Consider the following 17,563-nt stretch of genomic DNA (forward strand, 5'->3'; position numbering starts at 1 on the left):
GACCCAAATGAGATACTAAGGCTAGGACCCAACACAATATTCTACAACTCGGGAGAGGGATGCCGTAACCCAAATTGCAGAACATTTGAAGGTAAGTGAATGACGATTCACTAATTTCCACCATGAAAAACGAAAAAGAAATTTAAGTTTTATATCTATGAAAACTCCTAGATCCTTTTGAGATTCATTGAACATTTCAATGGCATGTTTAAATCTCGATATGCCCCTCTTGTTTGTGACTGGGATGCCGAGGATCACAAAGCGGGTGTGAATAACCATGCAAACTTACATGGTGCCCTCACATGTTACAGTCATCTATTCGATGTGCCGGTAAACCACACACGCTCCACCGAACTATGACAAACATTGAGTCACCCTTTGCTACCTTTGCTTATAACCATTTAGTGTGCCGGTAAACAACACACTCTCCACTGACATCTTCGCAAGGGCACAAAGTGTAATTTCATGGAATTGCATCAATTCACTTTTGCCTAAGTAACTAAGATTGGGAAATTTATGAAAACATTTAGTTACTTTTGTAATTCATTATACTTATAATGGAAGGTTTTCGTCCTCTCCTACCCGTTCGGCTAACGACCCTCCACTAGTCAAGAGTGCGGTGGGTAAGAGTGGATACCCATTCAATCGCTATTTTATAGGCAATTTCCTTAAACACCCCTTATAGACCAGCTTCGTGAATGAGGCCTACTAACGGTAAGACTGACTTTTACTCATACATATATATAATGTTAGACTTTTAATGTTATATATAGTATAGGGTGTATTTTACACTTTTAAAATATTAGGTGGTCAAATTTAATAATTATACATTTAATTCAATTAAATTGTAAACCAAAACTTTTATGGATTTATTAAACCTCTTTTAATTATACACCTTAACTAATTAATAAAACCATAAGGTTGTGATTTGAACTTTTTCAAAACAATACTAGGGTTTTAGAATTTAACATTCGTAAATTAAACTTTTAATCTACTTTTAAATTCCAAAACTTGAGGGCAAGTTTTGATACATTTCAAAACATTAGAGTTTAGAATTTAAATATACATCAAAATTAAACTATTAATCAAAATTTAAATTCCAAAACTTGAGGGAAAGTTTTGAAACCTTTTTCAAAACATTAGGGTTTCAACTATTTAAATTTCAAAACAACAAAACTTTTGAGGTCACATTTAAACTATAAAACCTAAAGGGGAAAATATGAAACTTTTCAAAGCATAAGGATCAAATAACAAATAATCTAAATTAACATTTAATCACATAATTATCCATATTTGATTTATTTAATGATTTCTTGCAAAACAATTTACCAATTTAATCAAAATAATTAATCAATTATCACATAAGGAAACAAATATTTTATTAATTGATAAATATCTTCAATTAGATCAAGAATATACTAATATATATAAAAAAACAGATTTATATTGATATAATGTGATAAGGCAACTTTCCCTAAGCAAAAACAGCAAGAAATCCCGAGATATGCTCCATCTGACGAGTTAACTCGTCGAGTCAAGCCTGGACTCGTCGAGTCAGCATGGACTCGGCGAGTTCAGCTATGCACTCGGTGAGTCCAGCCTCCAGAAACCAAAAAATCGAATTTTTTCAACATATCAAGCATCAATACAATAGAAACCAGTCTAGGCTCTGATACCACTGATGGGTTTTGGTCCTAAGAACATCCTATGTGCTCATACAAACCCTAATGCTTGGATCTAGGTTTCTCTATTGTACATGCAAGTTATCCAAGACTATAAACCCTAATGCTAACATACAAGTAATCATATTAACATGAGAAGAGGTTTATAATATTACCTTGATTGTTATGTAGCAATAACAACCCCAAATCTCCTTGTTATTGACTTTGGAAGGCTTAGAGTCACAAGTGTCACTCCTCTAATGGTTTACAAACACCATAAGCAAGAGGATGAAGAGGAGAGAGGTTAGAGGCTGCCCAAAAATGTGTGAAACCCTAGAACAAGTCTTGTCCACGTTTTTGGTCATAAGGGATCCCTTTATATAGGAGGCAATTAGGGTTATCTAACAAGGAAACCCTAATTTGGATGCTTAAGCCCTAAGCAACCCATGGAGCCCTTTCCTTAAGGCCTTGGACGATTTCATATGGGCTTCCCCCATAGAATGCGTCCACCTTATAATAAAAGGCAATCCATGGTCCAAATTGCAATTATCTTATAATTACAATTCCAGTCCCTTAAGTTTAATTAATCTCTTTTAGTCACAAAACTAATTACCAATTAATTATTGACTAATATTAATTAAACAATATATTATTCCCATAATATATTAATAAATCATATTTAATCCTTTCTCTCCATAATTCATCCTATCAAGTTGCTTTGGTGAAGGCAACCCAAAAGGACCATGCACCATCGGGTCAAGTACATACCAAAATAGTTATGGACTTAGACACTAATCCAACAATCTCGCACGCTGTCCTTTAAGGACTTCAGGGGCAGTGGTATGCCGGATTTCCACGGGGTGAAAGACCCCATTGCTGCTAGGCGATGGATTGCAGACATCGAGTCTGCACAGCTGACTAGCTTCTGCCCCGAGGGGTCGAAGGTGAGGTATGCAGCAGGGTGTTTACGAGACCGAGCTCGATATTGGTGGGAGTCAGTGGGTGACTCGTTGGGAGCCTCAACGGTTGAGGCTATGACCTTGTCGGACTTTGTGACCAGATTCAGGGCGGAGTTTGCGCCGGCTGTCGAGCTTCAGCAGTTGGCAAGGGGTTTTTGGATATGAGACAGACGACGGAGACTGTGGCGGAGATCACCGCCAAGTTCCGGGAGAGTGCACTGTTGAGCCCCAGTATGCGGGTGATGAGGACATGAGGAGGACCCGCTATCATGACATGCTCCGAGCTGACATTCGGGAGCACGTTAGTTTTTCAGCTTGCCCCACCTTGGACTCTATGATTGCCAGGGCGAGGGAGAGGGAGATAGATTTGGAGCATATCCGGAAACGGAAGTCTGAGGAGGGACATACAGGAAGGGCTTCGGGGAAGAAGCCCAAGGGATCAGATGGTAGGAAGAAAGGCCAGTCAGGACCGGGCCGCTGCAGGAAATGCGGCAGGCCTCACGAGGGGGCATGTAGACTGGGATTGTCAGGCTGCTATAAGTGCGGCAAGACGGGGCATTTTAGCAGGGATTGTACCGCCCCTGCACCTGTGTTACAGACATCGGAGTTGTGTTTCCACTGCAACCAGAGGGGCCACAAGAAGGCCAATTGTCTCCAGTTGACAGCTACAGCGCCAGTGAAGGCACCAGCACCAACGACCCTGCGGATTACTGATGGCCGGCAGGGCAAGGCAGAGGCTCCAGTGGTGAGGAGTCGGGCATTTCAGCTGACTACCGAGGAAGCTCGCGCCGCACCCGATGTGGTGACGGGTATGATTCTTTCCCTCTATTTTATTTTTATGATGTTATGATATTGATATTTTCTGTGTGTGTACATGTATGCATTAAGATCGTTCCATATAAACGGCATCCCAGTTCAGGTGTTGTTCGACTCGGGTGCCCCCCCGATTATTTGTTTCCCTTGCACTTAGCAAGAAGTTTCCTGAGTCTTCAGGCGTGTTAGATTGCCCTTTAGAGGTAGAAATTGCGGATGATCGATCGGTGCGAGCATCGATGGTGTTTCGGGATTGCGTATTGCGTTTTTTTGAGGAGCGCTACCTGGTAGACTTGGTTCCCATTACGTTGCGTGGGAACAAGGTGATTATAGGCATGGATTGGTTGATCCCAAATGGGGCGGTGATAGATTGCGCGCAGCAGCTAGTGCGAGTCAGGACCCTAGGTGGGGGAGAGTTAGTGATTCATGGCGAGAGGCCACAGTATGGACCCTCAGTCTGTTCAGCAGTGAGGGCTAGACGATACCTCCAGCAGGGATGCGCAGGTTATGTCGCGTACGTGATGGATACCCGGGAGGCGGGTAAGGCGACGGTGAGCGAGGTTCCGGTGGTGCGAGATTTCGTAGATGTTTTTCCAGAAGAGCTTCCTGGGATACCTCCGGAGCGACAGGTGGAGTTCAGGATTGACCTCGTTCCTGGTGCGGCTCCGATAGCCAAGGCACCGTATCGGTTGGCTCCTCCTGAGATGCAGGAGTTGTCTACACAGCTGCAGGAGCTGTTAGACAAGGGATTCATTCGACCGAGCAGTTCAACCTGGGGAGCCCCGATTCTGTTCGTGAAAAAGAAGGACGGGTCGCATCGGATGTGTATAGATTGACGGGATCTATACAAGGTAACGGTGAAGAACCGTTACCCACTCCCGAGGATTAATGATCTCTTTGACCAGCTTCAGGGAGCGTCTTGGTTTTCCAAGATCGATTTGTGTTCGGGTTATCATCAGATGAGGGTCAGAGAGGAAGATGCGCAGAAGACCGCGTTTCAGACGAGCTATGGCCATTATGAGTTCGTGGTGATGCCGTTTGGGCTCACCAATGCTCCTGCCGCGTTCATGGACCTCATGAACCGTGTATGGAGACCGATGTTGGATCGGTCTGTGATAGTTTTCATTGACGACATCTTGGTTTATTCCAAGACATAGGAGGAGCATGAGGAGCATCTGAGAGAGGTTTTGGAGACCCTGAGGAGGGAGAGCTTGTATGCCAAGTTCTCCAAGTGCGAGTTTTGGTTGCGCGAGGTGCAATTTCTCGGACACCTTGTCAACCAGAACGGGATTCTATTTGACCCGGCCAAGGTCGAGGCCGTGATGAGATGAGAGGTTCCTAAGTCCCCATCCAAGATTCGGAGCTTCCTAGGATTAGCAGACTACTATCAGAGATTCATTCAGGATTTCTCCAAGATAGCCGTACCTCTGACGCAGCTGACGAAGAAAGTTGTAGTCTTTCGGTGGGGACCCGAGCAGTAGGCTGCGTCTGAGATGCTGAGACAGAGATTGTGCGAGGCGCCAATCTTAGCCCTGCCAGAGGGCGTAGAGGATTTTGTGGTTTACTGTGACACGTCCATTTCAGGGTTGGGCGCGGTACTGATGCAGAGGGGGCATGTCATTTCCTACGCTTCGAGGCAGCTCAAGCCTCACGAGGCGAACTACCCGACGCATGATTTGGAGTTGGGGGCGGTGGTTTTTGCCCTCAAGATTTGGCGGCATTACCTCTACAGGGTTCGATGTACCATCTACATGGACCACAAGAGTTTGAGGTACCTCATGGATCAGCCGAATCTGAACATGAGGCAGCGTCGGTGGTTGGACGTGGTGAAGGATTATGATTGCAAGATCCTCTACCACCCGGGGAAGGCCAACGTGGTGGCCGATGCGCTTAGCCGCAAGGCGGCGCCGATCAGGGATATTTGCATGAGGATGACCGTAGTGACTCCCCTGTTGGAGCAAATTTGGGAGGCTCAACAGGAGGCTATCAAGGAGGAGCATCGGAAGAGCGAGCATGTGGTGGGTCAGGTTTCCTCCTTCGATTATGATAGCCGAGGACTATTGACACTACACCGTAGGGTGTGGGTGCCATATCACGGAGGCGTGCGCCAGATCTTGATGGAGGAGGCGCATAAATCCCGATTCTCTATTCATCCAGGGGCGATGAAGATGTATAGGGATCTTCGTCTAGATTATTGGTGGCCCTGCATGAAGCGGGATGTGGCTTGGTACGTCGAGCGGTGCTTGACCTGCAGGAAGGTCAAGGCCGAACATCAGAGACTGCATGGCAAGATGCAGCCATTGGACATCCCGTTGTGGAAATGGGAAGATATCACGATGGATTTTATCACGAAGCTTCCCAGGACCGTGCGTGGAGTAGATTCGATTTGGGTCATCGTGGATCGATTGACCAAGAGTGCTCATTTTATTCCGATTCAGGAGAGCATATCGGCCGAGAAATTGGCCGACATCTATATTAGGGAGATTGTGGCGCGGCACGGGGTGCCAGTATCGGTTATCTCGGACAGGGATGTGCGTTTTACTTCCAGGATTTGGAAGAGGTTTCATGACGAGTTGGGCACTCGTTTTCATTTTAGCACCGCCTTTCACCCGCAGACAGATGGTCAGAGCGAGCGGACCATCCAGACTCTAGAGGATATGTTGCGGGCGTGCGTGCTAGACTTCGGTGGTAGCTGGGATACTTATCTTCCCTTGGTTGAGTTCTCGTACAAAAACAGCTACCACGCGAGTATCGACCGCCCTCCATTCGAGATGTTGTACGAACGGAGGTGCAGGACCCCGATATTCTGGGGAGAGGTTGGTCAGAGGGTCATGGGGAGCACTGAAGTGGTGCTCAAGACTACCGAGAGGATTCAGCAGGTTCGGAGCAGGATTCAAACCGTGCAGAGTCGGTAGAAAAGTTACGCCGACAAGCGCCGATCCGACCTAGAGTTCCAGGTTGGGGATATGGTTCTCCTGGAGGTGTCGCCTTGGAAGGGTGTCATTCGATTAAGGAAGCGAGGCAAGTTGGGCCCAAGGTATATTGGGTCGTTCAGGGTTGTAGCCCGGGTGGGCAAGGTGGCGTATAGGCTGGATCTGCTAGTCGAGCTCAACCAGATCCACAACACTTTCCATGTTTCTCAGCTGCGGAAGTGCCTAGTGGACGATTCAGCGGTAGTGCCATTAGAGGATATACAGGTTGATGACAGCCTAAATTACATTGAGCGTCCAGTCGCAATCCTTGACAGGAAGTCGAAGGATTTGAGGAACAAGCGAGTGGGACTCGTGAAGGTGCAATGGCAGCACCGGAAGGGATCGAAGTGGACTTGGGAGCCGGTGGAAGAGATGATCGAGCATTACCCCGAGCTATTTTTAGAGCAAGCAACAGACTTCGAGGACGAAGTCTAAAATAAGTGGGGGAGATTTGTAGCACCTGGTTCCTGGTATGTAAATTTCATTTGAGCTCTTTTTCATTTTAAGCCTTGGACTCGGCGAGTTGTAGGTCCGACTCGCCGAGTAGAGACGGGACCCGAGACACGTTTAAGTTCGCGACTCGGCGAGTCCATATCCTGGACTCGGCGAGTCACCGCTGTTTGAGGAAACCCTAAGTTTCAGGGGTTTGCACCCTATTTAAGCCCTCATTCCGCCCCAAGCTAGCCCCCATTCACCCTCAGAGCCCTAACCCTCGTTCAAAGCTTTATTCCTTGAGAGTTTGAAGCATTCTTAGTGTGTTTTGAAGTTTTGGAGAAGGGAGAAGAGTGGATCAAGAAGCGGAAGAGGAGGTCAGCCATCTTTGAGCAATCTCAGTGTTTTCCTTGAGGTAAAACTCGATTTTCCCCTCTGATTTCGTGCTTATTGTTCCTTATAACTCCATTTAAGTCCTTCTTGAGCCATTTCCAAGCTTGTGTATGTTTAAGGATTCGTAATAAGCTAAGTAACCTCTAGATCTAGGTGGGATTGAGCTCCAGGAGCTTGGATCTACTGCCTTTATGGACCCATATTGCATGAAAACCCTAGATCTACTCTTTTGGTGCATTTTGAGCCCTAAAACCCTCATTGGTGAATATCTACACGTAAAGTTGGAAACTTTACATGTTATTCACGCTCTAGGAACCCAGATCTGTGGATAGCATAAGCTGGATTCAAGCAGAATCGCGTGTGTAGTAGTTGCATGAGGCCGACTCGGCGAGTCGAGTCACGAGTCCCCGAGTTTTCCCTTTTCGCGTTTGCTGAGTGGGAGTAGTGAGTCATGGGGTGTGACTCAGTGAGTTGGAAGTCGAACTCATCCATGAAGGAACTCGGCGAGTCAATGCCTTGACTCGGCGAGTTCAAGGCAATCTTCTTAGATCAAGAACAGACTCAGCGAGCTGTTCATACAACTCGGCGAGTCTCAGCATAAGTGTTCATTGGATGAAGATGAACTCGGCGAGTTGTTCATACAACTCGATGAGTAGGATGAAGGACTTGAACATCAGTTTAGAAGAAGAACTCGTCGAGTCAACGCCTAACTCGATGAGTAGAGACGGGATTCAGGACAATCGATTGGATAGGGACTCGGCAAGTTGGAGAGCCAACTCGGCGAGTCGGGTCAACTAAAAGTTGACTTTGACCTTGACTTATGACATGATCAGGGGTAAAATGGTCATTTTACCCAAAGTACTGTTATCAGTAATTGATTGAGTATGTTGTGGGAATTGCAGCCGGAGGATTTCCGAAGCAGCAGCAGCAGTAGGCAGTCAGTTCCCGATCAGATCAACAGCTACTTCGAGGTGAGTTACCTTCCAATAGCGGTGGGTCTAAGGCCACAATGCCGGCCCACCAGTAGGAGACGTATGATAGATGGTTGTCTCTGTGATATCATCTAGGTTTTCTACTACCTGATATGTTAAATGCTAGCATGATATTGATGGGTTTTGGTCATAAGACATCCTATGTGCTCATACAAACCCTAATGCTTGGATCTAGGTTTCTCTATTGTACATGCAAGTTATCCAAGACTATAAACCCTAATTCTAGCATTCAAGTAATCATATTAACATGAGAATAGGTTTAAGATGTTACCTTGATTGTTATGTAGTAATAACAATCCCAAATCTCCTTGTATTGACTTTAGAAAGCTTAGAGTCACAAATGTCACTCCTCTAATGGTTCACAAACACCATAAGCAAGAGGATGAAGAGGAGAGCGGATGGAGGTTTCCCAAAATGTGTACTAACCCTAGAAGAAAAGTTCCCCACATTTTTTAGCCTTAAGGGTTCTATATATAGTGAGGCTGTTAGGGTTATCTAACAAGGAAACCCTAATTTGGATGCTTAAGCCCTAAGCAACCCATGGACTCATTTAATTAAGGCCTTGGACGATTTCCTTATGGGTTTCCCCATAGAATTCGTCCACTCTTTATTATAAGGCAATCCATGGCCCAAATTGCGATTATCTTATAATTACAATCCCATTCCCTTAAGTTTAATTAATCTCTTTTAGTCACAAAACTAATTACTAATTAATTCTTGACTAATATTAATTAAACAATATGATTTCTCCTTTAATATATTATTCTCATAATATATTAATAAATCATATTTAATCCTTTCTCTCCATAATTCATCTTATCAAGTTGCTTTGGTGAAGGCAACCCAAAAGGACCATGCACCATCGGGTCAAGTACATACCAAAATAGTTATGGACTTAGACACTAATCCAACAGTCTCCCACTTGGATAAGTCTAATAACTATTATGCGTATGACTTCAGATCCTGATCTGCAATCGTAGCTTTCCAAAGCCGCTGTCAACTCTGATCTTATCAGATACGCGTGTCCTTAGATAAGGGATCATATATTCCTCCATTCTAGATATCATGTGAGATATGATTTCAAATCGTTCTCTTTGTACTATATCTCGATTCCCGATTTATGATGACTGACTAATTGAACAAATCAAATTAGCCCTAGCCTGGCCGAGCATTTACGTTTGTCATCACTAAATCAACGAGGGGCCCAAAGATATCGCTTTTATCCTACTTTGAATAAAAGGAACGGATAAACTTTGATTCAATGCTCGCTTGCACTCACTCACCAAATTACACACAACAATATGTTTTATAACACCAAGTTACTAGTGCGTTTACATATTATCAATGTGCAACCGATTCGCAAGATACAACTCACACATCTTGGTTTCAAGAATATAAGATGTTATCGTTTCACCAATCACTCGTGACACAATCCATGGAATTATCCAAGTGAGCGTGGGTTTAATCCAATGCTCAAATCATATTCATAAGCACTCATGAACGTTGCAGCAAACATTTGCTTATGTCTAATTCTCTTTAGACAATCCACACACCAATTCACGATAGTCTTCATTCATATCTACTTCCAACATATGAATGACTGTGGCTCATTTAAATTATTTTACTGTTCTTAACCAATTAAATTTTTTTGGAAGTCAAAACATGCAAAGTGAAACACAAGAATAATACTAATCCCATATGGCCTCAAACCTTTGAGTATAAATAAAACTCCTTTTATTTATCACCATATCGATTACTCATTATTTGTCGTTTCGGGTAATCAACTTCTTACTTGAATTATTACACTTGTCCCATGCTCTTAGCATGCACACAATGTTTACCTATGGTTCTTACTTTGTGAAATAGACCAAATTGAGCACATTCCCAATCATTCTCATTTCACAACTCCAAATCCTTTTTCATAAGTGAAAGAATATCAAATTCTTGCTACTTATAGAATATGCTAGATTCTAACATTCTATGCAACGATCCTTTCGTAATGTCATTGCACCAAAGTCACCAAGACTATTGCCAATGATATTACAAAGTTCTCTATCGAAGATTGTTATAAGACAATTCCTTAGATATGATGTCTCTCACTCAAAGTACATTCCTTTGAACATCCTTTTGCATAAAAGTTTCTAATCTAGTCATAGATTTTCAATATTCAATTCCCAATATGGACACGCTTCCATATTTTCCATATGACAACTCATTCTTAATAGAATCTTTTCTATTCATAATAATGTCGATATGGTCCATCCAATACCATGCTTCCAACTACTCACAAGCAACCAATCATCATCAAACTTTGGATTGTCCTTTGATAGTTGTTTAATTATTTTAGTCAAAACCAATTCTAGTCCCTTTTCCCTCTAAATGCGCTTGACATTTGGAAAAATTTTGACTGGTCAAACATTAAAGCATTTGCAATCGATCCTATACCCGAAGCGTATGGGACACGACGCATAATGTTTTATTTGCTATGTTCTCAAAATTCGAATTGTGAAAAGGAATGTCGTAATCATAATCGAAATTTTAAGAACACACTATGCAACCTTGACTAAATTTATTAACATTCCACAACCTAAGCCTTTAGATTTGAAATGAAGCATAATATTCTCTCCCTTAATTATAGTAAAACAACTATTCCATCCTTACAACTTTGCAAAGAATGACTCTTGTTTTCTATAATTAATATTGCCAACTTGCAATACTTTCCTTAATAATCATACAATCATAACATTTATGCTCCCACTATCATGATGATTATTATAAACATAACACTTATGCTCCCACTAGCTTTGACATGTATTTAGAAACAACTTATCTTTCAGAAAAACAATGCTTATTGAATTTCTTAAGTACATGTTTCTAATACTTAGTGCTTTGATAATCTTTGATCAAGGCTTCTTGAACTTATACACCTTTGCCTTAGATAGTTCATATGTGTGTGTAAACAATTGCCAAAGCTCACAATTCAAATTATAGAAAGAGATACCGTAACCATAATCGAATTCGAGAATGCAATTTTACAATCACTATCTTCTTAAAATCTTTCTTAGTGACAGTATTTCCTCACAGTCATTTTCATGAAGGAGAGAATCTTATGACACTTAGATTTTAATGGTGTATGCGTTCCTATCCATGTGAATTTGTCAAAACCAAAGTTTACGACAAATTCAAACTCATATGGACCGAACTTTCTTAATCTTGATTTCTTGCCTTATGGTAGCACAACTGCCCACCATGTCTTCCAAGTAGTTAAGCAGCTCACCTTTTCCTATCAATCTACTTTCCATTGATCAAGGTCCTTGCCTTTTACGCATTCAAATGAGAACTCATAGAACTCACATGCATAATTAATTCGATTGGAACGACATAGAAACAAAATAATGTCAACACGATAGGTTGTAAACCTCAACTCGTGCGCTAGTGATGATTGATAAGGTTTATTTGATTTTTTCTTGAAACCTTTCAAGACCATTAAGACTCCCACTGACTCCTTGACATATAAGATTCTCTTGTCAAAACATTTCTTGACAAACAAATATTCAAGAGTTAGTGTAGCTTTTATCAAAACTCTTCATAAATTGGTCCTAGTTAGTCTTTGTCTTATCCAAGACATCACAACTTTCCACATTTGATGAATGTTACAAACCTTCTTGATACTTTTCACTCAATGTCACAATCTTAACTTTAAGACTTGTTATTGGAACGAAGTATGATTGACTTCTTGATTTAACCATTTCTTCAATCCTTGATTCCTCTTCTTAAACATACAATTGTACTAAGACTCACTTAGAGGATCAATTGAGATATGGTTCTTAATCATTAAGACCTATCATAAAGCATAAAAGCTACTCTCCCTTCTTCTTAGAATGGAGAAACTCTTATCTTTCTGCCTACTTGATTCTTCTTATTCGTTTTGCTATTAATTTAAACTTTTTTCAATCAATTCATAATTACACTTAATCTTGTAAGTATAATCATATTTACTAAACCTTTAGTGAATCATGACGAATATCATTGTTACTCTTATGGTGGACTTGATCAACACGCAACTTTGTGTGCTCGATCTCCTAGTCCTTCACTTGAAACTTTGTCAACGAATTAGTCTAATTTCCAAATATGAAATTTCTCATTCATCATGCAACCAAGTTGCGTGATTCCAAATTTATGTCCAATTGAAACTTGGGCGATGAGAAACTCTCCCTATTTGATAAATTCTCGAGTTTCCATAAATAACATAAATAAGAACCAAATCCATTATTGCTAATAATAGAAACATTCAAACATCAATTTTTTCATATACGCCATTGCAAGGATAAATAAAATCAAAATTTATTTTATTGCGGAAAAATTTTGTCCTTACAATGCAATTCATTAAAAAACTATGCTAATACATCTTTCTTAGCAATCTAATTCTAACTCTAAGTAGTAGCTCAAGAATCTAATCTTCGAGAAATGCGATCGAAATCCATTCCTTCACGGTTAGATTCTGCTCACTTCTTCCTTTAAGCTTCCTTTCCTTTCTTCGATCTTACAAAACATCAATTGTAATCTTATCACATTATGTATTAAGAATCTAGAATAGAAGCTTTACAAGAGTTAGTTAATGGATTTTACCTATATTAGAGCCATACGTTTCGACTCTCCCATCTCTTAGATCTCTTAGGTAAATGGGACAGCTTCATGGAACTACTTTAGACATTGCCTTTCTCTTATGATCAAACTTTTCGATCATAGCATGTCTTTCGTTGCCATTGTCTATATCCATAGAGGTCTTGAAGGCAGATTCACCAATCAACTTTGCTTTTCTATTGCACCAAACCATTGCTGATTCAGCAGCAATAAGCATATAGGTGAGACTTCATCCCTATGACGTGTGCACACACCGACTTTCCTTCTTTATGTTTACTTGCCAAAAGGGCTTGAGTGAGTTTGAACTTTTCAAGCCTTCGAACTTGTGGGTTAGGGAGAACAATTGGAGGAGGTGGAGGAAGTGAAGCATGATTTCTTGTTCCTCGATCGAATCGTGGAATACCATCTTCATGTGGAATGCTTGTTCCACGGGATTTAGGAAGACCATAGTTGTCGAACTTTGACATCTACAAAACGGGAGAAAACGAATTCAAGTTAGTTTATTGATTGAGTCCTTAGTAAATGACCCAAATGAGATACTAAGGCTAGGACCCAACACAATATTCTACAACTCGGGAGAGGGATGCCGTAACCCAAATTGCAGAACATTTGAAGGTAAGTGAATGACGATTCACTAATTTCCACCATGAAAAACGAAAAAGAAATTTAAGTTTTATATCTATGAAAACTCCTAGATCCTTTTGAGATTCATTGAACATTTCAATGGCATGTTTAAATCTCGATATGCCCCTCTTGTTTGTGACTGGGATGCCGAGGATCACAAAGCGGGTGTGAATAACCATGCAAACTTACATGGTGCCCTCACATGTTACAGTCATCTATTCGATGTGCCGGTAAACCACACACGCTCCACCGAACTATGACAAACATTGAGTCACCCTTTGCTACCTTTGCTTATAACCATTTAGTGTGCCGGTAAACAACACACTCTCCACTGACATCTTCGCAAGGGCACAAAGTGTAATTTCATGGAATTGCATCAATTCACTTTTGCCTAAGTAACTAAGATTGGGAAATTTATGAAAACATTTAGTTACTTTTGTAATTCATTATACTTATAATGGAAGGTTTTCGTCCTCTCCTACCCGTTCGGCTAACGACCCTCCACTAGTCAAGAGTGCGGTGGGTAAGAGTGGATACCCATTCAATCGCTATTTTATAGGCAATTTCCTTAAACACCCCTTATAGACCAGCTTCGTGAATGAGGCCTACTAACGGTAAGACTGACTTTTACTCATACATATATATAATGTTAGACTTTTAATGTTATATATAGTATAGGGTGTATTTTACACTTTTAAAATATTAGGTGGTCAAATTTAATAATTATACATTTAATTCAATTAAATTGTAAACCAAAACTTTTATGGATTTATTAAACCTCTTTTAATTATACACCTTAACTAATTAATAAAACCATAAGGTTGTGATTTGAACTTTTTCAAAACAATACTAGGGTTTTAGAATTTAACATTCGTAAATTAAACTTTTAATCTACTTTTAAATTCCAAAACTTGAGGGCAAGTTTTGATACATTTCAAAACATTAGAGTTTAGAATTTAAATATACATCAAAATTAAACTATTAATCAAAATTTAAATTCCAAAACTTGAGGGCAAGTTTTGAAACCTTTTTCAAAACATTAGGGTTTCAACTATTTAAATTTCAAAACAACAAAACTTTTTGGGTTCAAATTTAAACTATAAAACCTAAAAGGGAAAATATGAAACTTTTCAAAGCACAAGGATCAAATAACAAATAATCTAAATTAACAATTAATCACATAATTATCCATATTTGATTTATTTAATGATTTCTTGCAAAACAATTTACCAATTTAATCAAAATAATTAATCAATTATCACATAAGGAAACAAATATTTTATTAATTGATAAATATCTTCAATTAGATCAAGAATATAGTCAAATATATCATAAAATTGGATTTATATTGATCTAATATGATAAGGCAACTATCCTTAAGCAAAAACAACAAGAAATCCCGAAGTTTACTCCATCTGACGAGTTGACTCGTCGAGTCAAGCATGGACTCGTCGAGTCAGCATGGACTCGTCGAGTCAGCATGGACTCGGCGAATTTAGCTATGGACTCGGCGAGTCCAGCCTCCAGAACACCAAAAATCGAATTTTTCAAACATATAATGCATCAATACAATAGAAACCAGTCTAGGCTCTGATACCACTGATGGGTTTTGGTCCTAAGAACATCCTATGTGCTCATACAAACCCTAATGCTTAGATCTAGGTTTCTCTATTGTACATGCAAGTTATCCAACACTATAAACCCTAATGCTAACATACAAGTAATCATATTAACATGAGAAGAGGTTTATAATATTACCTTGATTGTTATGTAGTAATAACAATCCCAAATCTCCTTGTATTGACTTTAGAAAGCTTAGAGTCACAAATATCACACCTCTAATGGTTCACAAACACCATAAGCAAGAGGATGAAGAGGAGAGAGGATGGAGGTTGCCCAAAATGTGTACTAACCCTAGAAGAAAAGTTCCCCACGTTTTTGAGCCTTAAGGGTTCTATATATAGTGAGGCTATTAGGGTTATCTAACAAGGAAACCCTAATTTGGATGCTTAAGCCCTAAGCAACCCATGGACTCATTTAATTAAGGCCTTGGAAGATTTCCTTATGGGTTTCTGTAACATCCCGAAATATCAAGAGTAGAGTGGAAGGGCTAAAAGAGTAATTGGGAATGAGTGACTCGGCGAGTCCATGGGTGGACTCGGCGAGTAGAGTCGCGACTGGGTCGCGTGTTAAGTAGCCGACTCGGCGAGTCAGTTAGATGGACTCGGCGAGTAGGCGCTGAGTGGAGAAAACCCTAATTCTCGGGGTTGAGCCCTATATAAAGACCATTATGTTTTCCTCCCAGCCTCTTTGTTCCCCCTTAAGTTCCAGAAACCCTAAAATCATGGAGAAGCACCATTGTTGAGCAATTTGGGGCTTGAAGAGGTGGTTGTTGAAGAGATTCCAAAGAAGAAGAAGCTTGGATCAAAGGGCTTTGCAAGGATTCGGGATAATCTTTTTCTAGAGCTTCCTTTTGAGGTGTCTTTCCATTGTTTGAGCTGCTATTGTCTAGATTCTTCATTTTGGGGGTGTTGAGATCATATCCTTTGGATGTATTGGAGTTTAGAGGCTAGATCTGAGGTTGCTACCTCAGATCTGGGATGGAGAAGAGTTAGAATGCATGAAAGTCCCTGTGTTGAGTGTTGGATGAAGCTATCTTGTCCCAAACCTTAGCCCTAATGTGTAAAATGCATAGATCTCTTTGGATTCACGTAAAGTTTGCCACTTTACGTGATGGATGAGTCGTAGGAGGCTAGATCTATGTTTTGGAGCAATTGCATGGCCTGGAGTGCTTTTGTATGGATTCAGACCGGTGGTACTCGGCGAGTCACATGGGTGGACTCAACGAGTTGCTTGAAGATAGCCTGGAACTCGGCGAGTTGTATGAACAACTCGACGAGTAGGATGAAGATTGCCTGGAACTCGGCGAGTTGTAAGAACAACTCGGTGAGTAGGTTGAAGTTAGCCTTAGACTCGGCGAGTCTGTTCTTGGGCTCGGCGAGTCTTGTCGAAGAGTCCCAATATTTTCTGGTCGAGTTGAGAATCGGTGAGTCAAGGGATGACTCGGTGAGTTGTGTGCGAGTGGACTCAGAGTTGTCGAACTCGACGAGTCTCGGGGTGACTCGGCGAGTTAGGTCGCGGTTTGAAGGAAGTTCTGAGTATGGGGACTCGGCGAGTCATCGGGTTGACTCGGCGAGTAGAGTCAGTCAGGGGTTGACTTTGACCTTGTTTTTTACCAAGGGTTAACCAGTGGTTTCCAGGGGCATTTGGTAATTGTTGATTGTTGTTTTGAGTTCAGTGCATTTGCGGTTGTCCAGTGGTGGAGATCGTTTCAGTGATCGGAGCAGTTCGGGTTATCTGTTCAGTCGGCAGTTTCGAGGTGAGTTATCCTCACTATATCAACAGGGTCTAAGGCACCAAGGCCGGCCCTTATCGGATTGAGATCCGGGTAGTTGTTGTTATGTTGTTGCTATGTTATGTTTGCATCCTGAGAGCTAGGATGGTATATAGAGACCTGTTTGAGATCGATATCCTGAGAGATAGGGTGATGCTATGCTAGTGACCTGTTAGGTCGGTATCCTGGTTAGGGGGATGATATGCTATGTGATCTGTTTGATCTGTTTGTTGACTGTGAATTTCTATATGATTGTATGTATATGTGCACATGGTTGTTTGGACTGGAGTTGGGTTGAGGCGGGTCCTGCTGTGTGCGGTAGGCCAAGATACCCAGGGCGGACTGGTTGTCCCGAAGGCCCAGCGAGCGGCCCGGATAGGCTGTAGGCCCCGAAAGGGCGGACCAGACGTGCCGAAGGCTCGGAGAGTGGACCAGAGAGACTGAAGGCCCGGTGCGGGCGGACCAGTCATACTGTAGACTCAGAGAGTGGACCAGGTGGATTGAAGGCCCGGGAATGGGCGGACCAATCACACTGCAGACTCGATGTATGTGGGTAGACTCGGAGGGTGGACCAGGTGGACTGTAGCCTGGTGTGGCGGACCAGTCACACAGTAGACCCGAAGTGCATGGCTGTTTTGTGATCGGATATGTTATGGCATGTTATGCGTGTATGGTGTTT

Source organism: Lactuca sativa, chromosome 7, assembly GCF_002870075.4.
Source record: "Lactuca sativa cultivar Salinas chromosome 7, Lsat_Salinas_v11, whole genome shotgun sequence".
NCBI classification, from domain to species: domain Eukaryota; kingdom Viridiplantae; phylum Streptophyta; class Magnoliopsida; order Asterales; family Asteraceae; genus Lactuca; species Lactuca sativa.